General features: G+C 37.1%; 1 protein-coding gene, 1 long non-coding RNA gene and 1 pseudogene across 6 annotated transcripts in view; all 3 read left to right on the top strand.

Annotated features, from left to right (window-relative positions):
• The window catches only part of LOC117196522 (uncharacterized), a 56,202-nt gene extending 33,618 nt beyond the window's left edge, over positions 1-22,584 (top strand). For both annotated transcript variants that reach the window (XR_007470556.1, XR_004476752.2), the window contains exon 3: positions 22,455-22,584. This is a non-coding gene — a long non-coding RNA (uncharacterized LOC117196522). The remainder of the gene's footprint in view (positions 1-22,454) is intronic.
• LOC101285991 (copine-4-like) lies at positions 8,735-11,436 on the top strand (annotated as a pseudogene).
• A 4,701-nt stretch (positions 22,585-27,285) lies between the features above and the next one.
• The window catches only part of ADGB (androglobin), a 134,475-nt gene continuing 134,153 nt past the window's right edge, over positions 27,286-27,607 (top strand). For all 4 annotated transcript variants that reach the window (XM_033405334.2, XM_033405325.2, XM_033405343.2 and 1 more), the window contains exon 1: positions 27,286-27,326. The gene's annotated coding sequence lies outside the window, so the exon portion shown is untranslated. The remainder of the gene's footprint in view (positions 27,327-27,607) is intronic.

The following is a 27,607-nucleotide window of genomic DNA, read 5'->3' as shown; positions in this document are numbered from 1 at the left end:
AATTCTTTCAAATTTATTGAGACTTGTTTGATGTCTCAGATTATAGTATGACTTGGCAAATAAAATGTATGTTCTTGAAAAGAATGTTCATCTGGAGCATGAGGGGCAGAGCCTCAGGTGCTCCAGCATCATCACAAGTTGTGGCAGAGATAGGGGAGGATGGGGGAAATGGCTGCTTCTCCTGGGCACTAGGGAATGCAGCTAGACCTGGATCCAAAGCAGGCTCTCCATATCGACCAGGCTCAGAAGACAACGTCTGGCAAGAGGACCGAGCAGATGCAGAAGGCCAGCCACCCTGTACCTTTGGATTGGAGAATTTATTTAACACATTTACATCTAAGCCGTGTGGCTGACAGGGTCTTGGTGCTCCGGCTGGGTGTCAGGCCTTAGCCTCTGAGGTGGGAGAGCCGAGTTCAGGACACTGGACCACCAGAGACCTCGAGCCCCACGTAATAACAATTGGGGAGAACTCTCCCAGAGATCTCCGTCTCAACGCTAAGACCCAGCTCCACTCAATGACCAGCAAGCTACAGTGCTGGACACCCCATTCCAAAAAACTAGTAACACAGGAACACAACACCACCCATGAGCAGAGAGGCTGCCTAAAATCATAATAAGTTCACAGACACCCCCAAACACACCACCAGATGTAGTCCTGCCCACCAGAAAGACAAGATCCAGCTTCATCAACCAAAACACAGGAACCAGTGCCCTCCACCAGGAAGCCTGCACAACCCACTGAACCAACCTTACCCACAGGGGGCAGACACCAAATACAATGGGAACTAGCCTGTGAAAAGGAGACCCCAAACACAGTAAGTAAAGCAAAATGAGAAGACAGAGAAATACACAGCAGATGAAGGAGCAAGGTAAAAACCCACCACACCAAACAAATGAAGAGGAAATAGGCAGTCTACCTGAAAAAGAATACAGAGTAATGATAGTAAAGATGATCATTCTAAATCTTGGAAATAGAATGGAGAAAATACAAGAAACATTTAACAAGGACCTAGAAGAACTGAAGAGCAAACAAATAATGATGAACAAAACAATAAATGAAATTAAAAATTCTCTGAAAGGAATCAATAGCAGAATAATAGAGGCAGAAGAATGGATACCTGACCTGGAACATAAAATAGTGAAAATAACTACAGCAGAGCAGAATAAAGAAAAAAGAATGAAAAGAATTGAGGACAGTCTCAGAGATGCCTGGGACAACATTAAACGCACCAACATTCGAATTATAGGGGTAGCAAAAGAAGAAGAGAAAAAGAAAGGGATTGAGAAAATATTTGAAGAGATTAGAGTTGAAAATGTCCATAATATGGGAAAGGAAATAGTCAGTCAAGTCTAGGAAGTGCAGAGAGTCCCATACAGGATAAATCCAAGGAGAAACACACCAAGACATATATTAATCAAACTATCAAAAATTAAATACAAAGAAAAAATATTAACAGCAGCAAGGGAAAAGCAACAAATAACATACAAGGGAGGAATCCCCATAAGGTTAACAGCTGATCTTTCAGCAGAAACTCTGCAAGCCAGAAGGGACTGGCAGGACATATTGAAAGTGATGAAGGAGAAAAACCTACAACCAAGATTACTCTACCCAGCAAGGATCGCATTCAGATTTGATGGAGAAATTAAAACCTTTACAGACAAGCAAAAGCTGAGAGAGTTCAGCACCACCAAACCAGCTTTACAACAAATGCTAAAGGAACTTCTCTAGGCAAGAAACACAAGAGAAGGAAAAGACCTACAATAACAAACCCAAAACAATTAAGAAAATGGTACTAGGAACATACATGTAATAATTACCTTAAATGTAAATGGATTAAATGCTCCAACCAAAAGACATAGACTGGATGAATGGATACAAAAACAAGACCAGTATATATGCTGCCTACAAGAGACCCACTTCGGACCTAGGGACATATACAGACTGAAAATGAGGGGATGGAAAAAGATATTCCATGCAAATGGAAACCAAAAGAAAGCTGGAGTAGCAATTCTCATATCAGATAAAATAGACTTTAAAATAAAGACAATTACAAGAGACAAAGAAGGACACTACATAATGATCAAGGGATCAATCCAAGAAGAAGATATAACCATTGTAAATATTTATGCACCCAACATAGGAGCACCTCAATACATAAGGCAAATGCTAGCAACCATAAAAGGGGAAATCAACAGTAACATAATCACAGTAGGGGGCTTTAACACCCCACTTTCACCAATAAAAAAGAAAACACAAGCTTTAAATGACACATTAAACAAGATAGACTTAATTGATATTTATAGGACATTCCATCCAAAAACAATGGAATACAGTTTCTTCTCAAGTGCTCATGGAACATTCTCCAGGATAGATCATATTTTGGGTCACAAGTCAAGTCTTGGTAAACTTAAGAAAATTGAAATCATATCAAGTATCTTTTCTGACCACAACGCTGTGAGACTAGATATCAATTACAGGAAAAAAATCTGTGAAAAATACAAACACATGGAGGTTAAACAATACACTACTAAATAAGCAAGAGATCACTGAAGAAATCAAAGAGGAAATCAGAAAATACCTAGAAACAAATGACAGTGAAAACACAGAGACCCAAAACCTGTGGGACACACCAAAAGCAGTTCTAAGAGGGAAGTTTATAGCAATTCAATCTTACCTCAAGCAACAAGAAACATCTCAAATAAACAACCTAACCTTATACCTAAAGCAATTGGAGAAAGAAGAACAAAAAGACCCCCAAAGTTAGCAGAAGGAAAGAAATCATAAAGATCAGATCAGAAATAAATGAAAATGAAATGAAGGAAATGATAGCAAAGATCAGTAAAACTAAAAGCTGTTTCTTTGAGAAGATAAACACAATTGATAAACCATTAGCCAGATTCATCAAGAAAAAGGGAGAAGACAAATCAGAAGAATTAGAAATGAAAACAGAGAAGTAATAACTGACACTGCAGAAATACAAAGAATCATGAGAGATTACTACAAGCAGCTATAAGCCAATACAATGGACAACCTGGAAGAAATGGACAAATTCTTAGAAAAGCACAACCTTCTGAGACTGAACCAGGAAGAAATAGAAAATATAAACAGACCAATTACAAGCACTGAAATTGAAACTGTGATTAAAAATCTTCCAACAAACAGAAACCCAGGACCAGATGGCTTCACAGGTGAACTCTATCAGACATTTAGAGAAGAGTTAACACTTATCCTTCTCAAAGTCTTCCAAAATATAGCAGAGGGAGGACACTGCCAAACTCATTCTACGAGGCCACCATTACCCTGATACCAAAACCAGACAAAGATGTCACAAAAAAAGAAAACCACATGCCAATATCACTGATGAACATAGATGCAAAAATCTACAACAAAATACTATCAAACAAAATCCAACAGCACATTAAAAGGATCATACACCGTGATCAAGTGGGGTTTATCCCAGGAATGCAAGGATTCTTCAATATACACAAATCAATGTGATACACCATATTAACAAGTGGAAGGATAAAAACCATATGATAACCTCAATAGATGCAGAAAAAGCTTTTGACAAAATTCAACACCCATTTATGATAAAAACCCTCCAGAAATTAGGCATAGCGGGAACTTACCTCAACATAATAAAGGCCATATATGACAAGCTCACAGCCAGCGTCATTCTCAATGGTAATAAACTGAAACCATTTCCACTAAGATCAGGAACAAGACAAGGTTGCCCACTCTCACCACTATTATTCAACATAGTTTTGGAAGTTTTAGGCACAGCTATCAGAGAAGAAAAAGAAATAAAAGGAATCCAGATCGGAAAAGAAGAAGTAAAGCTGTCACTATTTGCAGATGACATGATACTATACATAGAGAGTTCTAAAGATGCTACCAGAAAACTACTAGAGCTAATCAATGTATTTGGTAAAGTAGCAGGATACAAAATTAATGCACAGAAATCTCGAGCATTCCTATATACTAATGATGAAAAATCTGAAAGAGAAATTAAGGATACACTCCCAGTTACCATTGCAACAAAAAGGATAAAATACCTAGGAATAAACCTACCTAAGGAGACAAAAGACCCGTATGCAGAAAACTATAAGACACTGATGAAAGTAATTAAAGCTGATACAAACAGATGGAGAGATATACCATATTCTTGGATTGGAAGAATCAACATTGTGAAAATGACTCTACTACCCAAAACAATCTACAGATTCAGTGCAATCCGTATCAGACTACCAATGCATTTTTCACAGAACTAGAACAAAAAATTTCACAATTTCTATAGAAATACAAGACCGTGAATAGTCAAAGCAATCTTGAGAAAGAAAAACGGAGTTGGAGGAAACAGACTCCCTGACTTCAGACTATACTACAAAGCTACAGTAATCAAGACAGTATGGTACTGGCACAAAAACAGAAATATAGATCAATGGAACAGGGTAGAGAGCCCAGAGATAAACCCACGTGCATATGGTCACCTTATCTTTGATAAAGGAGGCAAGAATATACAATGGAAAAAGAAAGCTTCTTCAATAATTGGTGCTGGGAAGACTGGACAGCTACATGTAAAAGAATGATATTAGAACACTTCCTAACACCATACACAAAAATAAACTCAAAATGGATTAAGGAGCTAAATGTAAAGCCAGTCACTATAGAACTCTTAGAGGAAAGCCTAGGCAGAACACTCTATCACAGCAAGATCCTTTTTGACCCACCTCCTAGAGAAATGGAAATAAAAACTAAAATACACAAATGGGACCTAGTGAAACTTAAAATCTTTTGCACAGCAAAGGAAACCATAAAGAAGACAAAATACAACCCTCAGAATGGGAGAAAATATTTGTCAGTGAAGCAAATGACAAAGGATTAATTCCAAAGTATATAAACAGCTCATGCAGCTCAATATCAGAAAAACAACCCAATCCAAAAATGGGCAGAAGACCTAAATAGATATTTCTCCAAAGAAGATGTACAGATTGCCAACAAACACATGAAAGGATGCTCAACATCACTAATCATTAGAGAATGATTGCAAATCAAATGCAGTCATTTGATGCAAATCAAAACTACTATGATGTATCACCTCACACCAGTAAGAATGGCCATCATCAAAAAATTTAGAAACAATAAATGCTGGAGAGGGTGTGGAGAAAAGGGAACCCTCTTGCCCTGTTGGTGGGAATGTAAATTGATACAGCCACTATGGAGAACAGTATGGAGGTTCCTTAAAAAACTAAAAATAGAACTACCATATGACCCAGCAATCCCACTACTGGGCATATACCATAATTCAAAAAGAGCCATGTACCTCAATGTTCATTGCAGCACTATTTACAATAGTCAGGACATGGAAACAAGCTAAGTGTCCATCGACAGATGAATGGATAAAGAAGATGTGGCACATATCTACAGTGGAATATTACTCAGCCATAAAAAGAAACAAAATTGAGTTATTTGTAGTGAGGTCGATGGACCTTGAATCTGTCATACAGAGTGAAGTAAGTCAGAAAGAGAAAAACAAATACTGTATGCTAATACATATATATGGAATCTAAAAAAAGAAAAAAAAGTTCTGAAAAACGTAGAGCCAGCACAGGAATAAAGAGGCAGTTGTAGAGAATGGACCTGTGGACACGGGAAGTGGGATGGGTAAGCTGGGACGAAGTGAGAGAGTGGCATTGACGTATATACACTACCAAATATAAAATAGATAGCTAGTGGGAAGCAGCTGCATAGCACAAGATCAGCTTGGTGCTTTGTGACCACCTAGAAGGTTGGGATATGGAGGGTGGGAGGGAGACACAATAGGGAGCGGATATGGGGATATATGTATACATATAGCTGATTCACTTTGTTATACAGCACAACCAAACACAGCATTGTAAAGCACTTATACTCCAATAAAGATGTTAAAAGAAAAAAAAATGTTCATCTGTTGTGATGAAGTGTTCTGTAAATGTCAATTAAAGCAATTTTGATGGACAGTATTCGATATTTTATATCTTCTACAGCCCTGATTGATTCTACAAGCTGACTTATTTTTGGTCAGCTTGTTCTATCAGGTATTATGAATGATATTTCTATCTTCTATTATATTTATGAATTTACCTATTGATTCTTATAGGTCTATCTGTTTTTGATTCATGTATTAACAGAAGTTTAGAATTGTTATTTCATCTCAATGGAGTTTCTTTTTTATCATTATGAAATTTAAAATTTTAATCCCTGATAATATTGTTTGTTCTGGAATCTACTTTTCAAAACATTTGTTTTTGTTAATGTTAACATGATAAACATTTTTACATCTTTTTATTATTTGTTTATATATATAAAATATTTCTTATAGATAGCATATAGTTGGATTTGCTTTTTATCTAATCTTACAACCTGTCCCTTTTAATTCGGGTATTTAGACTACTCACATTTAATGTGATTACTAATATTGCTAAATTGAAATCTGTAATCTTGCTATTTGTTTTCTCTTTGCTCTATCCTTTGTGTTCCTTTTTTTTCTTCTTCCACAATATTTTGGATATTTTTAAAATTTCTATTTATCTCCTTTGTTGGCTTCTTTTGGTGGTCACTATAAACTCTTTACTGTTCATAGTACACATTTTTAACTTATCATCCTCTACCTTCTTTTGATATTGTATCAATCAAGTCACATTTAATATAAAAAAATTGTAATAATATATGCATTCACCTCCAAACTTTAAGCCTTTGTTTTCATACATTTCACTTTTATATATGTTATAAACCTTATACTGCATTATTTGTGTAAGTAGTTAATTTCATTACAAAAATATTTAAATAGTAGAATAACTTGTATATTTAGCCATGTAGTCACTACTACTGATTTTCTTTTTTCTTTGTATAGATCCATATTTCTATCTAGTATCATTTTTCTTCTGCTTAAAGGCCTTCTTTTATTTTTTATTGTGGTGAATTTTTTTGCTGATGAATGCTTTTAGTTTTTTTATGTCAGAAAAAATAATGTTTATATCACTTTCATTTAAAAGAATATTTTCACTAGGTGTAGAATTCTAACTTGGCAGATTTTTTTTTCTTTTAGTCTTTTAAAGATGTTGCCTATTCACTTACATTGTTTTTAAATGAGAAATTTGCTGGTTTCCTTTTCTTTGTTCCTCTGCATGTAATATGTCTTTTTTTTCCTCTGGCTCTTAAGGTTTCTTTTATTACCACTACTTTTGAGCCATTTGCTTATGTTGTACCTTGGCATGATTTTCTTTATGTTTCTTGAGTTTAGGGTTAATTGAAATTCTTGAATTTGTGGGTTTATAGTTTGCATCAAAATTTTTAAAATTTTGATCATAGCTTCTTCAAATATTTTTTCCTGTCTCCCATCCTTCCTTTAATAAGAAAAATAATTATTAGACTATTAAAAGTTTTCCCAGAGTTCACTGATACCTTGCTCATTTTCAATTTTTGTGTGTGTTTGTTTCATTTTGGATCACTTCTATTGCTGTCTCTTCAAGTTCACTAATCTTATTCAATCTCTAATTTACCACTAAAACCCTTCTTATGTATTTTTTGTTAGACATTTTAGTTTTCATTTAAGGTATTTCAATCATTTTTTAAAATCTCATGTGCATGAGATTTATAAGACCAAAGAAAAAAGTACCCAAAAGAATTGGAAGACTTACATAGGGCCAGGACTAGTCCTATTTTTATCAGCTTGAAAAGCCAAAGCTAGCAGAAAAAAAGAAATAATAAAGATTACAGCCAAGATAAACATAATGGAGAATAGAAAAATAATAGATAAAATAAAAACTCAAAAGTTGGTTCTTCGAAGAGGTCAACAAAATTGACAAACCTTTAGCTACATGGACTAAGAAACAAAAGAGAGAAGACTTAAAATCAGAAATGAAAATGGGGACATTATGACCAATTCTACACAAATAAAAAGAATTATAAGAGTTCTATGAACAAGTGTATGCCAAAAAATTAGATAATTTAGATGAAGTGGACAAATTTCTAGAAACACAAAATTTACTAGACTAAGTCACGAAGAAATAGAAAATCTGAACAGGCTATAACTAGTAAGGAAATTGAATCAGTAATCAACTATCTCTCAACAACAAAAAATCTCTGGACCTGACGGCTGCATTGGTGAATTCTATCAAACATTTAAAGAGTTAATACCAATACTTCTCAAACTTTTACAAAAAATTGAAGAGGAGGGAATATTTTCTAGCTCACTCTATGAGGCCATTACCCTGATTCTAAAGCCAGATAAAATCACTACAAGAAAAGAAAACTACAGATCAATATCTCTTAAAAACACTGATACAAAATCATCAACAAAATCGTATCAAACAAAATTCAGCTACATAGTAAAACAATTATACACTATGGCCAAGTGGGATTTATTCCTGGAAAGCAAGGATGGCTCAATCCGTAAAAATCAATAAATGTAATACACCATATAAACAGAATGAAGGAAAAAAACCACATAATTATCTCAATTGATACAGAAAAAGATTTTGACAAAATTTAACATCCTTTCATGATAAAAAAAATACTCAACAAACAGGGATAGAAGGAAACTACCTCAACATAATAAAGCCATATATGAAAAACCCACAGAGGGGCTTCCCTGGTGGCAACAGTAGTTGAGAGTCCGGCTGCAGGGGACACGGGTTCATGCCCCGGTCCGGGAAAATCCCACATGCTGTGGAGCGGCTGGGCCCATGAGCCATGGCCGCTGAGCCTGCGCGTCTGGAGCCTGTGCTCTGCAACGGGAGAGGCCACAACAGTGAGAGGCCCACGTACCGCAAAAAAAAAAAAAAAAAAAAAAAAAAAAAAACCCACAGAGAATATCATACTCAATGGTGAAAGACAAAGTATTTGTTCTAAGATTAGAAACAAAACAAGTTTTATTATTTCTATTCAACACAGTACTGGGAAATCTAGCCAGAGCAACTAGGGAAGAAACAGAGATAAAAGGCATACAAATTTTGAAGGAAGGAGTAAAAGTATCTGTTTGCAGATGATATGATTTTATACGTAGAAAAATCTAAGTATTGGAGCCGGCAGCACACGGGCGGCAGGGCGTGCGGGTTTCGACAGACGGTGGAAGCTCTCGGCGGAGCCGCGGTCCCCGGCTGCCTGGGTAGCGACCCGCTTCCTCCCTCCCGCTCCGCCCCTCTCTCTGGCGTCCCCACCTCTCTCCCCAAGTGACTGAGGGCCAAGCGCCCCTGCCCTCGCCGCCCGGGTTGGGGTCTGTGTCCCTGCGCAGCGTCTTTCCCCTCCGCGGTCGCTGAGCTGCCCCCGGAGCCCAAGAAGAGGGCGGCACGACCCCCTAGGCCGACCGCGGGCCTGCCCACCGCCGCGTCGTTCTGGTTGGACCCCGCCGGCTGAAGGCCAGTCTGCCCTCGGGTCCCTGCGCCAGAATGAAGAAGATGAGCAACATTTATGAGTCAGCTGCCAATACACTGGGAATCTTTAACAGCCAGCAAAGTTGAGCTGCATGTGGCACGCAAAGGCACTTCCGACAGAAATGCCCTTTCCAAACCAGACCCCTGTGTCATCCTCAAGATGCAGTCCCATGGGCAGTGGTTCGAGATTGACAGAACAGAGGTGATTCGCACCTGCATCAACCCAGTGTATTCAAAACTGTTTACGGTGGACGTTTATTTTGAGGAGGTGCAGCACCTGTGGTTTGAGGTCCACGACATCAGCAGCAACCACGATGGGCCGAAGGAGGCTGACTTCCTGGGCGGCATGGAGTGCACCCTTGGCCAGATTGTTTCCCAGAGAAAGCTGTCCAAATGCTTGTTGAAGCACGGGAACATGGCAGGGAAATCCTCCATCACGGTGATTGCTGAGGAATTATCTGGTAATCATGACTACATTGAACTTGCCTTCAACTCACGGAAATTGGATGACCAGGATTTCTTCAGTAAGTCTGACCCACTTCTGGAAATTTTTCGAATGAATGATGATGCAACTCCACAGCTTGTGCACCGAACTGAGGTTGTGATGAATAACTTAAGCCCAGCCTGGAAATCATTCAAAGTATCAGTAAATTGTCCATGCAGTGGAGATCCTGACCGCCGACTGACATGCATAGTATGGGACTGGGACTCCCATGGCAGACATGACTTCATTGGAGAATTCACCTCAACATTCAAGTAGATGTGAGGAGTGATGGAAGGAAAACAGGTGCAGTAGGAGTGCATCAACCCCAAGTACAAAGCCAAGAAGAAGAATTGTAAGAACTCAGGCATTGTGATTTTGAATCAGTGCAAGACCCACAAGGTGCATTCTTTCTTGGACTACATCATGGGTGGCTGCCAAATCCAGTTTACAGTAGCTGTAGATTTCACAGCCTCGAATGGGTACCCCAGGAACAGCTGTCCCCTGCCCTACATCCACCCCTGCCAGCCCAATGAGTACCTGAAGGCCTTGGTGGCTGTGGGAGAGATTTGCCAAGACTATGACAGTGACAAAATGTTCCCAGCCTTTGGGTTTGGTGCCAGGATCCTGCCAGAGTACAGGGTATCTCATGACTTCGCAATCAACTTTAATGAAGACAACCCAGAATGTGCAGGGATTCAAGGAGTTGTGGAAGCCTACCAGAGCTGCCTTCCCAAACTCTAGCTCTAGGGCCCCACCAACAATGCTCCCATCATGCAGAAGGTCGCCAAGTCAGCATCAGAGGAGACCAGCACCAAGGAGGCATCACAATACTTCATCCTGCTGATCCTGACCGACGGGGTCATCACAGACATGGCCGACACGCGGGAGGACATTGTCCACGCCTCCCACCTCCCCGTGTCGGTCATCATCGTGGGAGTGGGCAATGCAGACTTCAGCGACATGCAGATGCTGGACAGAGACAACGGGATTCTGAGGTCACCCAAGGGAGAGCCCGTCCTTCGTGACATCGTCCAGTTCGTGCCCTTCAGGAACTTCAAACATGCATCTCCAGCTGCCCTGGCAAAGAGCGTGTTGGCTGAAGTCCCAAACCAAGTCGTGGGCTATTACAATGGCAAAGGGATTAAGCCAAAATGTTCATCAGAAATGTATGACACTTCCCGGACACTGGCTCCATGAACTCTACACACTTTTACAGAGTCCTCAAATACTATTCCTGCTGATATTTAATACTTCTATTATCCTGTACTTAAAAAAAAAAAACAGGTACACACTTAAAAATAGCACGTTTTGGTGATTTTTTTTTTTTTTTTTTTTTTTTTTTTTTTTTGTGGTACGCGGGCCTCTCACCGCTGTGGCCTCTCCCGTCGCGGAGCACAGGCTCCGGACGCGCAGGCTCAGCGGCCATGGCTCACCGGCCCAGCCGCTCCGCGGCATGTGGGATCCTCCCAGACCGGGGCACGAACCCACGTCCCCTGCATCGGCAGGCGGACTCTCAACCACTGCACCACCAGGGAAGCCCGGTGATTTTTAACTAACAATTTTTTTTGCATGTGTAGCCCTGAGGCCTGGATCTGCTAAGCCCTTGTATTGTTAAAGACGTTTTACAAAGAAACACAGATAATTATAACTTACTCTTTAAATTACAGCATGTCACCTTGAAATAAAGTGTTATCTGTATCTGTTTTTTATACAGGTTTGTTGAAATTTTGCTAAATTTCTTATTATCTTTACACTGTAAAGCATTTTGAAACATTTCTTGAACGTTGATAGCCAAAGCATATTTGGTTTTATCTGCTACAGGATGAGAGACTTTTTAAAATGGCAGATGCATGGACTGTATTTTACATGTTTTAAAGAAAAAGAAACTCCAAAAATCTAAATATTCTGTAAAAAACTGTTAGAACTAATAAATGAATTCATCAAAGCAGGATACAAAGTCAACACACAAAAAATCAATTGTATTTCTATACACAAACAATGAACAATCTGAAAAGTAAATTACAAAAACAATTCCATTTACATTAGCATCAAGAAAAATAAAATACTTATGAACTAACTTAATCAAGGAGGTGAAAGACGTGTAAAGTGAAAACTACAAAACATTGCTGAAAGAAATTAAAGACATAAATGGAAACACATCCCATATTCATGGATTGGAAGACCATTTTAATGTCATTACTAGCCAAAGCAGTCTACAGATTCAGTGCAATCTTTATCAAAATCTCAATGAATTTTTTACAGAAATAGAAAAACACATCCTAAAACTTATAGGGAATGGGTGACCCTCTGAAGATTTCAGGAGTTCTCTCTCTATGAAGCTCTCTTTTCTAGTCCTCTGTCCTTCAAACTCTAGCTGCCTTGGTCTCCCCTAGACTTTCTTTCATATCCATCTCCTCTATCTAAGGAATATGCTGAGATATGCCTAGGTCAACTCTCCCTGCACTGCAGCTGGAAAACTCTCTCATGGCCATAAGCTGAAGCAATTATAGGGCTCACCTCATTTGTTTCCTATATGTTGGTAATCACTGTCCTTCATCATTTTATGACTGTGTCTTGAAAGCCAGTTTCATGTGTTTTGCTCAGGTTTTTAGTTATCTTAGTTGGGACGATCAATCCAGTCCTTGTTACTCCAACTGAAGTGGACATGGTATGTCTCAGGTTATTAAGTTCTCCATTTTATTTCTAACTATTAAGGTGAAAAATTTTAAAGCAGTATTTATAGATATATAACCACAAATAATATATTGCAAGTATGGATAGAATCCTTTCCTTAAAAATAAAATTCCAAATTAGATATAATTGCCAGTATATATTATATTTTTAATTGGTTTTTGATGTAGTAGAGACATCATGATACAAAAGCTTTAATGAAAAGAATGCAACTTCCAGATCTTACGAAGATTACCTTAAATAAAATTTTCATAATCATTATATTGTGCTCACTTTTGAGTTGTATTTCAACTTCAGTATTCCTCAAACTTCCTATGTGAAACCAGTTGTCTGTTAAGAGTAAATGTTAAATAGTATGTTTATTTAAAAACATAAATAACATTAGATAAATGTTATTTAGATAAAAATAATATTTTATCTAAAAACAAAATATGTGTTCTTAGTATAATGAGCAAAGTCAGCAATAACTACAAAACAAGGTTCAAACCCCTCAACAAGACCCTTAGTGGGAACTGCCTGCCTATCTTGTGTTTCTCTCCAGCCTAATTTCCGCTCGCTTTATACTACATGCTCACCCAGTACTTGAAGAGCTCATAATTCTCTGCACCCACTCTGCTGTTTCTTACCTCTGACTGTCTTGTATGCTGTTCTTTCACAGTGATGTTCTTTCTCCTTTTTCAATATGGAACATTTGTAGTTATCCTTCAAGACAGCTCAGATGCTATCTACTGCAGGAAGTTTCTCCTAATTGCCTCATATTGGGCACAATTCCCCCTCCACCACCTGTGAATACTTCCATCCCTGCACATACCACATTATATTGAAATTTTCTGTTTATCTGTTTGCATTCCAAAACAAGCTCAAGAGTATAGATATATATTTACGTATCTAACCCCATCATCTAGCACAGTGCTTGTCATAGAGCAGGTGTTCAATAAATGTGAGTTAAAAATAAGTGAACTGTGTGTTGAGTGAGATTCCTTTCTCATTCTGAAACAGTGTTTTTCTAAAATGTTTTAGTCTCCAGTCATATTGGTTGATTTGACCCTACTTCTTAAAATTCTGCATTCCCAATTTCCCTTGTACCCAAATCATAATGTGTTGTTCCTTAATGTCAGGTCTACTCTTCTCTTCTCTCTCAGTTTGGAAGTTTTATATTTTATTTATTGGAATATCTTTGCAATGGACTGAATGTCTGCATTCCCCAAAATTCATATGTTGAAACCCTTATCCCAATGTGATCGTATTTGGAGGTGGGGCTTTGGAGAGTAATGAGTAATGTGAATTACTCACATTTGGGAAGTAATGTGAAGCCCTCATAAATGGGATTAGTGCCCTTATAAGAAGAGGCCAGAGAGCTACCTATCTCTCTTTCCTCCATGTGAGGGCACAATGGGAAGTCAGCCATCTGTAAAACACAAGAAAGCTCTCATCAGAACCTGACCATGCTGGCAACCTGATGTCAGACTACTAGGCTCCAGAACTGTGAAATACAAACTTCTACTGTTTATAAACCACCCATTCTATGGTATGATGTTATAGCAGCCCAAACTGACTAAGACAATCCTTAATTTTTAAAAATACACTAATCTTTAAACATTTTCCTACAAAGTCTACAGTTAATATTATTCCTAAAGAAAAAAACAGGCACGCTAGAGTCTATCAGAATTCCCTCTCTTTCCCATATCTTTTATTTTGTATACCTTCAAAAGCACAAAGTTATTGTTATTATTTGTTTACAGGAAATACTTTTTAGAATTTTACCAAAATGTTATATTGACTCATTTATTTACCATTGCAGCTTGTATTCCACACTTTCATTCTGGGTTCATTTCTATTTTCCTGAGATAAATCCTTCATTAATTTTTTTTTTTTGGCAGGGGGCAAGAGCCTGTTATGGTAAACTCACATTTTCAAAATGTTTTTATTTAATTTAAAATAAATGTTTCTACCTCACTTTTGAATAAGAGTTTAATTGGGTCTTAATTCCAAGATTGACAGTTATTTTACCTCAGCTCTGAAGACATCACTTCACTGCTTTCTAGTGTCTGCTGTCAATTTGATTGGTTTTTATTTTTAGGTAGCTTGTCAGTTCTTTAGATTTTAATCTTCAACATTGGTCTGTAATTTCAGTTGATCTATCTAGATGCAGAATTCTACCCCCTGACCTCCCATTTGTGTTTTGTTATTGGTCGATGTGCTTTTTCCAATCTGAAGTCGTGTCTCGTCAATTCTGAACATTTTCAGCAGTTGTATCATCAAATATTTCTCCTAAACACCCCCCCACCACCACCACCATTTTAACCATTTCATCCTTCTGAGACTTCTATTAGGCATACATTAGTGTTTTTCAATCTATCTACTTGGGTATTTCATATTTTCTAACTCTTTATCTATGAGAACATTTGCTTTTTAAAATTCTACCTTCTAAATCATTAGTCCTCTTCAGGTTTATTCAGTCTACTCTTTCAACATTTGAAGTTTCCATTACTAAAATTTTCCAATGTCTCTTTTTTATATTGGTCTTATTTTTTTTGTTTTCTTGTTTGACATCTTCCTGTTCTCATTGCAAAGAAGAAATTTTATTCCTTTATCTTTTTGGTAATTCTAAATATACTCATTTTAAACACCTTTTAAGTTTGCTACATTATTTCTCTTTCCTTGGGTGTGATTTCTTTCTTTTGCTATATTTACTGACTGTCCTTTCAGTTTTAAGTTTCTTTTTTTGCTTTGTAATGTTAGTTCTTTAGTTCATATTTTAAACTCATGCATGCTGTTTTCTGCCATGAGGTTTGGATGGCTTTTAGGATGATTCCCTCCCTACCTGTTCTGACATCCAGTAGGGATGCTCTAGTAAAAAGGACAGGATAGTTGTTACATTATTGAAATACTTCCTATCAGTTGGCAAGTAGCTGCTTTTCCGAACTCCCTGAAGAATATTTCTCTCCCATTGAACTCTGACTCCTTTTTGAGAACCCCAGGACCTATCCACAATTCAGTTACTAAATGGTTAAAAACCAGCTCAGGCATCTAGCACTCTGTTCCAATACAAGAGCAAAGTCCTTTCTGATTGGTGGGTGCATTTTTATATCACCCCTGCTTCCACTCAAGTCTTAACATGGGGAGGTTGGAGGCTTTTCTCCCATGCAGGAAGTGCTATCCCTGATACCACATCCATGGTGGTAGAGGGCCACCCCCATCCCCATTTTTTCCCATTTGGCGAGCCGATTTCCTCATGGAATCATAGGAAAGTGGCATATTGCCTCTGACACCATAAACTATAAGGGGAGTTATTCCAGCCTTAGTTCAGTGCTAGGAGTTCATGAATACTCTAGCCACTTGCTCACTCACAAAGCCTATTTCTGGTCTCCTGACATTTGCAGGGTGAATTCAGCTTCTTTTCCAAAATAGACTTTTAAGCTTGCTCAATTCCAATTCCCAGTACCGGCTTGTGGGTTACACTATTCCAGCCCCCAATCCACCACTACAGGTTTAGTCCATTGACTTTTTTAAACTGAGATATAATTGACATATTGTTTCAGGAATATAACATTATGATTTGATATTTGTATATGTTTTGAACGATCACCACAATAAGTCTAGTTAACATCTGTCACCATATGTAGTTGCACATTTTTTTCTTTGTGATGTGAATTTTAGCGACTTTACTCTTTTAACAACTTTCAAAGATACAAGTGTATTATTAACTACAGTCACTATGCTGTATTTTACATCCTCGTGACATTTATTTTTTAACTGGAAGTTGGTACCTTTTGACCATTGTCACCCATTTTGCCCAGCCCTCTCCTCCTGCCTTTGGTAACCACCCACTTACATTTTTCAATGGCTTCCAATCATGATCAATTCGTTTTAGTAATGAAAAGTGTATATATATAATTATTTTAACACCTGTGTATGTGTTGCTTACATTATGCATCATTTTCACGTCAGACTATTCTGTTTGACTTTGCCCGCTGTTATAAATTTGCTTCTTTTACGCTTCCTCTCTTTTCCCCTGGAGTACCTTTATATTTTATATTTCTACTCTGGAAATCAGCCCCTTGCCTGGCTTTCTAGAATTTTTCTTCCCTCTAAACATCGGTTTCCTCTGGAATATAATTTGGCATTTGGAATATATATATTTTATATTTTCAACATTCCTCACTGATTTTATTAAATTTTTTTGAAATAACTTTCCACAAATATGTTTTGTTTATAAATTGCTAGCCTCTCCTAAATGCATCAGTGACACTTCACTTATCTCAATAGCATAGACCTACTATGTGGAAGAGAGCATTTAGCCATATAGCAGAGAATATACTTACCTTCAAAATCTTTTATACAACTTGTAATTTTAATGAATTAAATCATTTACTAGTACTTGGGTATATTGCTATACAAATAGAGTAACTCTGTATACTCCTGATTTTTTTCAGGGGCTGGTTTGATTTCTTTGCATGTTTGAATTTTCTAAATGTTCAGCATTTATTTCCCAATATTACCAGTTCCTAAATCTTCCAAAGTCCTGGGTTACCTTTGTGTTGAAAGATTATCTTGTTTTCAGAATTGATGAAATCAGGAATAATGTGATGTGAATATTTTAAAGGATCCTGACTATGCTAGAACAGTAGGTACATTCTGGCAATGAAATTCAAAGAGATACTGTGCTGAGAGCTTCAAAAGCAGCAGTTGTACATGGTCATTTGAAGTTTACAGTATATTTGACATTGGACTGTATTTGACTCTTGCTTGTACTGTGTGTGTAGCACAATAGGGGAGCTACTGAGCTGGTGTAAGATACCTCTAATGAGATTCTTTTTAAGTGATCTTCAGTATAGATGGAAACAAATTTGACATGTTACAAGGAAAGTAGACCAATTAGTAATAAGGCTTAACAGTTTGAGGGAGTCAGAATATACTTACACTTGACAGAATGAAGAGGAAAGCAAAACAGTCTCAACAGAGCCCTTATTTTTTAAGAAATTAAATCTTCCTTTTACAAAACAGCCTTTAAGATTTTTGAGCTTCCTGAATGAGGTAATTTTATCATGGTTTTGATGGATACAAAATCACTAATTTCTTTTTATCTGTAAGGTTATACTGACACTCAATAAAACAGAGGTACTATAATACACTAAGTTATGCCTTGATTTTTAAAATTAATACTATGAAAAATTGCCCTTTTTCCCTGAAAACTGTTCTAGTCTTCCTTCTCTTACATGTTACTTAGGACCACCCCTTTACGATGTATATATTATCAGACTTTCTTTTCCAGCAAGATGGTGGATCACAATTTTTAAAAATAACAATAATACCTAGAAACACCTACATAAAGAAATAAAAATGTTCAGGATCCAGAAATAAGGATGGAACTGAAAGTCAGAATGGCATGGCTCTGAGGTGAAGCTGCTGCATTGCCTTATCAGTTGATGAAAGTGGACTCTTGTTTTATCACATATAAGGCAAGATCTTGAGCCCAAATGAGTAAAGGGATTGCTCCCACATTAGATAAAGGCATGGCTTTTCACGAGTTTAATTCTTGGTAAAAAGGTGAATGAGAAAACTCCACCCAAGCACAGAGAGATTGATAAGAAAGCTAGCATTTCTCTGGCTGGTGTCTGGCTGAAAAAAAAAGATTTTTTCCCTTGAGAAATGGAAACCCTGGGACTGAGACTTACATTAGTTTGAGGTCTGATTTTAAAGTACCTGTAAGTTTCTGGATGGCTTATTCATTTGGGGTCTGTGAAAGAAGAAAACTCAATACTGCATGCAAAGAACATTCTTTCAACACAGGCTTGTCTTGGAGGAAGGGGATTGGAGGGAAAGAAAACCCTTATCCTAATAAGGATAAGCTCATTATAAATGTGTCCTAAAACACAAGAATATAGAAAAGATAGGCAGAAGTTACAACAAACAAGAGAATCAGGTGTCACAAATTTGATAATAGACAAATGATCTTTATGTAATTTACCATGTATATGTTTATAATAATTAAAGATATAAAGGAAGAAATCCAAACCCTAAGAAAAGAATTACACTCTATGTGAGTCAATGTTAGTAATCAATGCTAGCTGCAATAACAAAGTAGCAAATAGGAAGTACTCAATGCTAGCTTCAGTATCAAACGATCCCCAAATCTCAGTGACCTTACACAACAAAAGATATTTCTCATTCATACCAGAGTGTGATCAGGAGTTTAGTGGTGCCTTTGCATGTGCTACATAAGGATGCTTGGCACCTTCCATCTTGTGGTGTTACCATTTTCTAAAGTCTTCTCATAAGGACTGAGCCATACATCAAGCAGGAAGAGAGTAAGAAGTATCTCAGGAAATGTTTTAGGAGCATAAAGGTGGGATACAACACACTCCCCACATGCTATTTTCCAAACCACCATCACAAAATACCAGCCAACCTGCAAAGGAGTATGGGAAACATAGGAAATGGAAAACAGGACTGGTGAACATCTGGTCAATCTCTACCTAAATATAAAAATTTGAAACAGTTCTAATTAGAAATTGTAGAAATATAAAGACATATATTCTTCTATTTCATGTAAATAGGTAGATGACAGAGAAATATATAGATTGCCCATGTTGTCCAGGCACTGTTCTAGTTGGTGGAGATAGAGGGAGTGAAGAAAAACCCAGTGTTCCTGCCACTGGAGAACTTACAAACCCTATGTTTGGAAACATACAATAAGCACATAAATGATTAGTGAGAGAATTGTCAAGTGCTATTAAAGATGAAAAGATGCACAGAGGTGAGGGTTGCTATATTAGGTAGGGTGTTCAGGAAAGTCCCTCCCAAACTTGACCTTAGAAGATGAAATTTGCAGAGACCTTAACCTTCTTGTTGCTAAGTTCAATATTTATTTGTTAATAATTCATCTTGTTTGATCTGTTAGGAGCATTTGGATCTGTTGCTCATTCTCTCATTTTTTAAAAACTCGCTTTACTTGGCTTCCAGGGCGTCACCCTCTACTGTGTTTTTCCTACCTCACTGTTTCTTGTTGCTGCTGTAAGAAAACACCACAAACTCAGTTATTTAAAACAGTACAAGTGTATTATTTTGCAATTCTGGAGGTCAGAAATCCAAAATGGGTCTCACTGAGCTAACAAGTGTCAGCAGGGCTGCATTCCTTTCTGGAGGTTCAAGGAGAGAATCCATTTCTTTGCCCTTTCCAGCCTCTTGAAGCTGCCCACCTTCCTCAGCTTGTGGTCTCCTTCCTCTGTCTTCAAAATCAGAAGTTTTGCATTTTTCTGTCTAGTCTTCAGGAGTCACATCTCCCTCAGACATCTTCTGTCTCCTTCCAGTTTTGAAGACCCTTATGATTCCACTGAACCCACCCAGATAATCTGGGATAATCTCCCCACCTCAAGGTACTTAACTTAAAGATATCTACAAACTCTCTTTTACCATGGAAGGTAACATATGCACTGGTTCTGGGGATAAGGATATGGACATATGGACATATTTGAGGGACCATTATTCTATCTACCACACTCATTGACTGCTTTTCTCAGTTTTTTGGGTTTTTTCTTCTCTTTTAATATGGAGTACTAGGGCAGATATGTAGCTGTACTGATTAATAGAATATTGAAATGTTTTTATATTGATTCGTGAGTAGCCTTAACAATAACCTCACCGATAACCCTGATCCCCAGTCTTTTCTGATTCTTGCCCTGGGTCCCTGACCCACCCTGAGGACCTTACATCCCTGACCCTACTACTTAAAGTAAAGAATAAATGTCTGGTGGAGCTGGTGGCTTTGAAGACCCTGATCCAGGATCATGGACAGCATCTATTTAGACCAGTCAATGCTCATTCCTTGCCAGTTGTTAGGCATTTTGAATAGCACCCGTGGGACTGCCTCTTCTTTATGTATGATCATTTTCTTGGTGATTTCACCAAATCTTAAGAGTTTAGATATCATTGAAATGCTAATGACTCTCAAATTTTCACTTTTAGTCTATTTCTTTCTTCCAAACGTCAGAATTCTATATCTAACTACCTATTTAATATCTCCATGAATGTATGATAAACATCTAAAACACAACTCATTCAAAAGTGAAATGTTGCTTTATTGCCTACCTCAGTTTTGTCCCATGCCATAATCTTCTGTCTTTCAGGCAATATCAACTCAATATCTACTTGTTCTGCCTTTAAAATATACACAAGGGACTATTTCTTGCCTCCTCTACTGTTACCAACCTGGTCCAAACCACCGCCAGCTCTCACCTATTGTTTCAATGCCTTCTAAGTTGTCGCCCTTGTCTTTTCTGACCATAGCAACAAAAGTGATTATAAAATTTCAGTTATGTCATGTTATATCCCTGCTCAAAACCCTCCTTTGGTTTCCTGTCTTACTCAGACTAAAGACCCATGTGCTTCCCTTTTTTAGATCACCTTTATTATCTTTGCCCCTCCTGCTACCTCTCTGAAATCATCTCTTTTTAACCCCCTCTTCAGCCTCACTGATCTCATTATTATTCTTCAAATAAGTTAGGATGCTCTTTGCATCTGGAATACTTTTCCTTGTTTGTGGAACATTCTTCCCACATGTATCCACATAGCTTGATCCTTTATTTTCTTTCACTATTTACTTAAATAGAACCCTATTATAGACACTTTCCATTAACTACTGTATTAAAAATTGTGCAACTTAACTCTTCAGGTCCCCTTTCCTCTTTTATATTTCCCTTTAGCATTTTTCACTTTATAATATACCATTTATTTTACTCAATTTATGCTGTTTATTTTGTGTCTCCACTGCTAGAGTATGAACTCAATAAGGGTAGAGATTTTAGTCTGGTTTGTTCACTGCTTATCCCGGGGTCTAGAGCAGGCCTCCAGCCTCACAAGTAGCTAAAAACTTGAATAATTAAGAAGATGCCTTTTTTAGATTTTACAATTCATAAAAATGTAGAAAAAGCAAAAGAGGTTTAGAGATAGGAAAACACCAATATACTCACAGTGAGAGTATAAAATAAGTCCAGCTTTTCTGCAGAAAATTACTCAATATATCACAGACTTTAAACCTGCATATATTTTGATTCAGTAAGTCTCCTTATTAAAATCTATCCTAAGGAAATAATAATGTATGCAAAGATTTGGCAACAAGGATAGCCGTCACAGTCTTGTTTATAATTGTGAAAAATTTTTAAAATCAAAACCCTAAATTTCCAAATATAGAAACTTAGTTAAATGAAAGACAATATATCATACAATGGAAGATTATGCAATCATTCAATTAGTATTTAAACACTTATTGGCATGGGAACTATCAACTATCAATGTACTGATAAGTGGAAAAAAGCAATCTGTAAAAGAGAATATGATGAATGATGTCATTTTTGAGGAAAGATGTATATCCTTGTACAGTGATCTGAGAGGATGGATAATTTTTAACAGTGTGGTTTCTAGAATGAGGTGAGTATGCCTTTCTTATTTATCTGACTTGTATTTTTTAATTTTCTTTTAACATGATGATCATATAGCACTTTTATATTTGGGAACATCCAAATTATATTTTCACTGATCTTCAAAAAGCAATCACTATTATACATGTAAAGGATTTTCGTTGCGTATGGTTTGTATATAAATATTCCCCTTCGTGGCATCTTCTGTGTTTATGATGAATGTCCTGCCTTAATAAGTAGGGGCTAATGCTCAAAATTTGCTTACAGAATAATCTCTGGGGTATTTCTGTCCTTAGAACCTTAACATGTGGAAGGTGTCCATCCACTGTATTGAAAAATATGTTTAACATGATTGCTAACCAGATAATTAAATTTACATCATGAAATTAATCCAGTATTTTACCTCAGAGATCTGAATGAAAACCACCTCCCCGCTCTGTCTCTAGTCAGTTCCCTTTTGGCAGTAATGTGCAACCCAGTGAACAGAAGAAGGGGAAGTTTCCAATCTGGCCAGAATGGAGCGAGGCAGACATAAATGCTGAAAAGTGGGATGCAGGCAAAGGTGCAAAAGAAAAGGACAAAACAGGGAAAGGCCCTGTACTTGTAAGTAGACTTGACTATAACTAGATTTCATTTTGGTGTTTAATCGTATAATGGAATAGGATTTGTTAACGTGTGCACGTGCTCCCTCTTCTCCACAGCCTCCACTCAAAAGATGAATTTTGTCTTTGTCCGCCATGCCTCCCCCCATCCTACCTTGTCTTTCCAAGCCTTAGTCCTGAGCTTTGGTGAATCACATTTGAGTAAATGGGAGGAGAGAAATGACCAAAGAGTCATAATGAAAGAAAGGGAAAACTGATAGAACAGGCTAGCAAGTGGATTTTGAACAGAATTGGGAACCAGACATTTAGAGATGGTGGTTTAGAAAATGAGAGCCCCCCCACAAAACTGTGAGCTGTTATTTGGAGATTACAGGCAAGATAAATCTTTAAGAGATGTTACTATAAGAATTGAATCCTTCTTAATATCTGCTCCCCAAGATACTTGGGTAAAAATCTAGGTTACTCTTCATTTACCTGTAGCTTTTAAACATGTTGTGTCCCTGAGATTGGAGCTGAGAATGGGGTTCCTACATTTTCCAGTTATATTATTTTAGGTTCTTTTGCTTACTTAAAAATGTCTTTCTTCTAAAAACTTCTTTATAGAAGGTACCGGTCTAGGTTGCATTTTAAATATGACCCATTTATTTGGTGCAGTAATTCATTCAACAAAAGTACTTTTAAAACACAATACACGCAGAGGGAGGGGATATGGGGATATATGTATACATATAGCTGATTCACTCTGTTATACAGCAGAAACTAACACACCATTGTAAAGTAATTATACTTCAAAAAAGATATTAAAAAAGAAAACGCAATACAATTTTCAAAACACAAACAAAATTACCATAATGGCTAGGTTGAACTCTAGTGTTTTTATTTGCATAAAGCACTCTGAAATGGTACTTATTAGCATTTACATTTTGTTCACAAAATGCAGTCACCGACTGCATGATTCATATCAGTAATTTGTTTACAAAAGATGCTCAATAATTATAACTAATTGCTGACACTGTTACTATTTGAACAATTTCAAATAACAATATGTGAGGGAATGCATTCTTTGTACCATGCCTAAGGTGATTATGAACTTTTAGATGCAAAGGACTTTTGAACTCTCTGGGTTCAAAATAAAATGGTCATATTCTACATATTTTATAGAAATTCAGATCTTATGGGGATTGTCTGTGAATTTTCATCAGCAAGATAGATTGTGTAGATCCTCAGTTGAGCAGCTGAGCTCTGGAAAAGATCCAGAGATGAGTCACTCCAAATTGTGAAGGATCAACAGGGAAGGGAAAAGCAGAAGTACCTGAAAACTTTGAAATAAGAAATAGCATATAAAACAACATTTTAAGGACCTTAGAATACAAACATATCTTTATTAGATGACTATGAAAAATTCTTACAGATCTCTGGAAGGTCAGGTATCAAATTCTTGAACTTAATGTTATTGAAACAAGGGCAAGTCTGTTGGAAGAACATTTATTGGAGGAAAACCATTGAGACTGGAGCAGTAATAAGTGTGCTGGTCAAATGGACAGTTGACGTCCATTTCATTTGGGGTCAACATATAGGACTATTGCTGGCTGCTGTATAAAACTGCATGATTTGGGAAGCACTAGCCCTACTCCTGCTGTGAACAGGGGCTATTCCAATAGGGGGTGACACTTCAGAACCTTAACTAACACCCCATTCTGCCACCACAGCTTTCACAAGGTAGGAGAGCACAGCTCAAGTCCTGGTTGTTACGACGGTGCAGAGTGATGCCATCTGGGATAGAACCTTGCTTTCCACCCCCGGTTCTGTTCCACAACCTCAGCATTCGTGGCTCAGGAAGCAATAGTTTCCCCACTGGAGTGAGTCATGGACCCTCCAAGCACTGTGACTGCATTTCTATGATATGGTGGCACATTAGCTCTGAGCCATGATTTGCAGCATCCATATTTTACCAGGATAAATTGCCTTAAGCATGTAACCATGGCAGTTATCCTTGGAATTTTACAAAGGCCACTTCTTTAGATGTGAGGCTAGTGATCAGGAAATCAGCCTCAGATGCCCAACCCTCCCCAATAAGTCCAGCATTATGTCTCACTTCCTCAGCAAGAAAAGGATATGATGGGTGAACCAAATTAAGATGTATACGATAAAGTACTGTAAGGTGGATGTAAGAAATATACCTAAAGCAAAATGACATGGAAAGATTAGCATTAACAATAAGAGGGGCTCAAATCCTGGAGAAAAGGGAATCACAATGGGATGAGCCCCACTATTTTTTTTCCTCAAAGACATTTATTAATTCAAGGCATGGAAATTAGAAAGCAAGCACAGAGTAGTGGCCTGGGGTTTATGTCAGTTTTTCTGGGCTGAAGGGAAGGAGGATATTGTCTGGGACTGCGAAAGCAGCCAGAACTTGAACCCAAATCTCAGAGGTAACTACAGAGAAGTGATCTGTAAATTTTGCATACAATTTTATTTTGAGACATTTGTCTGCCTCCTAAGCTGTGAGTGTGAAGCTTTTGCTGCTGAGCAAATGAGTAAAAAGCAGCAGCCTGGAAGCTTAATAATTGAGAAAAGATTTCAAGATGATAGGTAGAGAATGAGATTCAATGCACACCAAGTGAAGGGACCTTGCTAAACACTCCAGACTTTTAGTTGGTGCCTCAACATGGCTACAGAATTCCACATTGAGTAAGTCCTGCCAAATCCTAAGACCCAGTGTTGATTAGGTCAAATTCATCTTGTGCTCTGCCTGTCAAAAGGCAATAAAATCCTCCTCTCTGGATGAAGGCATCATCATTCAGAACGTGTATAAATTTTTATATCCAGCATATATCATACAATCAAAATTTACCAGACATGAAGAGAAACAGAACCAGTGACTAAAAATCAAGAGGAAAAATCAGATAATAGAAACAGATCCAAAGGAGACTCTTTTGGAATTGTCAGATAGGGGACTTTAAAATTACTAAATTAATATTTGCAAGGAAAAAAGCAATGTGAGAGAAACCCAGAAGTCTAGTACAGCTCCTGAAAAAACATCAGTTTGTCTTTTAAGGACTCATTCTTCTATCATTTTGACTAGATGTTAGGGTGCCTTTATCGTCATTTGAATTATTCCAGTATCTTAAATTTGACAATAAACCACATTCTCCAGATATACATAGACACTTATTACGTTTAACGCTCAGACAATGCCCTAAACATATAACCTATTTCTCAAGCCACACCAGCATTAGGGTAAACATATAATTATGATGAAAATCACAAAACAGTATATTTTCCCCTGTGCCTATTAACTGAGGTGAAATTTGATTGTTTCTTTTTCCCATACAGATAGTTTATGTTCCTTTAGCATTTTGTTTGTAATCCTAGAAATTGTCATGTCATTTCTTGTAAAGATCCCCCCATCCCCTACCATTTTATGAGCTATGAGAATTTTTACATAGCAGCTACCTGAAGTCTCTCTGACTTGCCAGACTGCTTGCATATGGATATCATTCTTTCTCCAGAACTCACTAATTGACCCATAGTTGGGGCTCAGAAATTAAAGAATTAATTGCATTCTTGAGCATTTATCCCAGAAAAATGGAAATTCACATTCACACAAAAACCAGTAACCTGTACACAAATGTTCATAGCAGCTTTATTAGTAATAGCCTCAAACTGGAAACAGCCCAGATGGAATTCGATGGGCAGGTGGTAAACAAACAAATATCCATAGCATGAAGTATTACTCAGCAATAAACAACAAACTATTGACACATGCAACAACTTGAATGGATTGAATCTCCAGGGAATTAGGCAGAGCGAGAAATAAAGCCAATCCAAAGGGTTATAGACTATATGGTGGGTTCCATTCATATAACATTACTGAAATGGCAAAATTATAAACGTCAAGACTAGCGATTGCCAAGTGGTAGGGATTAAGCACAGACTGGGGAGTTGGAAGGTGGGTGTGGCTATAAAAGGGCATAAGAAGGATCCTTGTGCTGATGGAAATGTTCTGTATATCTTGGCTGTGTCAGTGTCAATATCCTGGTTGTGTTCTATAGTTTTGCAAGACGGTACTGCTGAAGAAATTGGGTAGAGACCATAGGAACTCTCTGTATTATTTCATGCAATGGCTTATGAATCATGATTATCTCAAAATAACAAGTTTAATTAAAACAATAAATGAAAGTCAGATCAAAGGTACAGATTTCATTTACATATCATCTTTTTTATGATTCTAACTGAAAAATAAGTAAATACTTTTCAATCTTCTCTGCTCAGATTAAAAAAAAACATTTTCAGTGGAAAATGTGGCCATATCTGGCCCATCCAAAATTGTTTCCCCACCATACCTAATTCACATTCCCAAGCCACTCATGCTTGTTTGGATTGCTTCCTCTGCAATCAAACTGCTACTCATAATCAAGGTTTCATTAATTAAATACAGTATTGTTAACTTCAGTATTCTCCAAGTACTGCATGAACTCGCTCTGAGAACAAACACACAAATTACTCTAAAAATGCTTATTTATTGATCAGATCAATGCACGTATTCATTTTTATTAGATAGAGTTGTTTTTGTTTTAATAAAACTATATGGAGAAAATACTTAATATGTTTTTTATACAGCATTTTTTTGAAGACCCTGAAGGAAAGATTGAATTACCACCATCACTGAAAATTTATTCCTGGAAACGTCCACAGGATTTTTTAATTAATCAGGTAAGAGATATTTTTACTATTATAATACGTATTAACTATGAGATATAATATCCTAGTTATGAAAATTTGCATTTTAAAAGGTGTTTAGGGTAATTTTTTCTTGGTATTTAGTAAGAAAAAGTAATTACTTTTTGGACTTTAAATTAGAAATAAATATTTATCGATATAGTTTATACTGGTTTCCAAGAGAATAATGAAATTTTGTTCAGGGTCTCAAGTTTCCTTCTTCTCTTCATGATGTCAAATTTTAACCTAAAATGTTGCAAAAAGTTATTCCTTAA

The sequence above is a fragment of the Orcinus orca genome, chromosome 12, assembly GCF_937001465.1.
Source record: "Orcinus orca chromosome 12, mOrcOrc1.1, whole genome shotgun sequence".
Classification (NCBI taxonomy): Eukaryota; Metazoa; Chordata; class Mammalia; order Artiodactyla; family Delphinidae; genus Orcinus; species Orcinus orca.
This window is presented reverse-complemented; position numbering and strand designations above follow the sequence as displayed.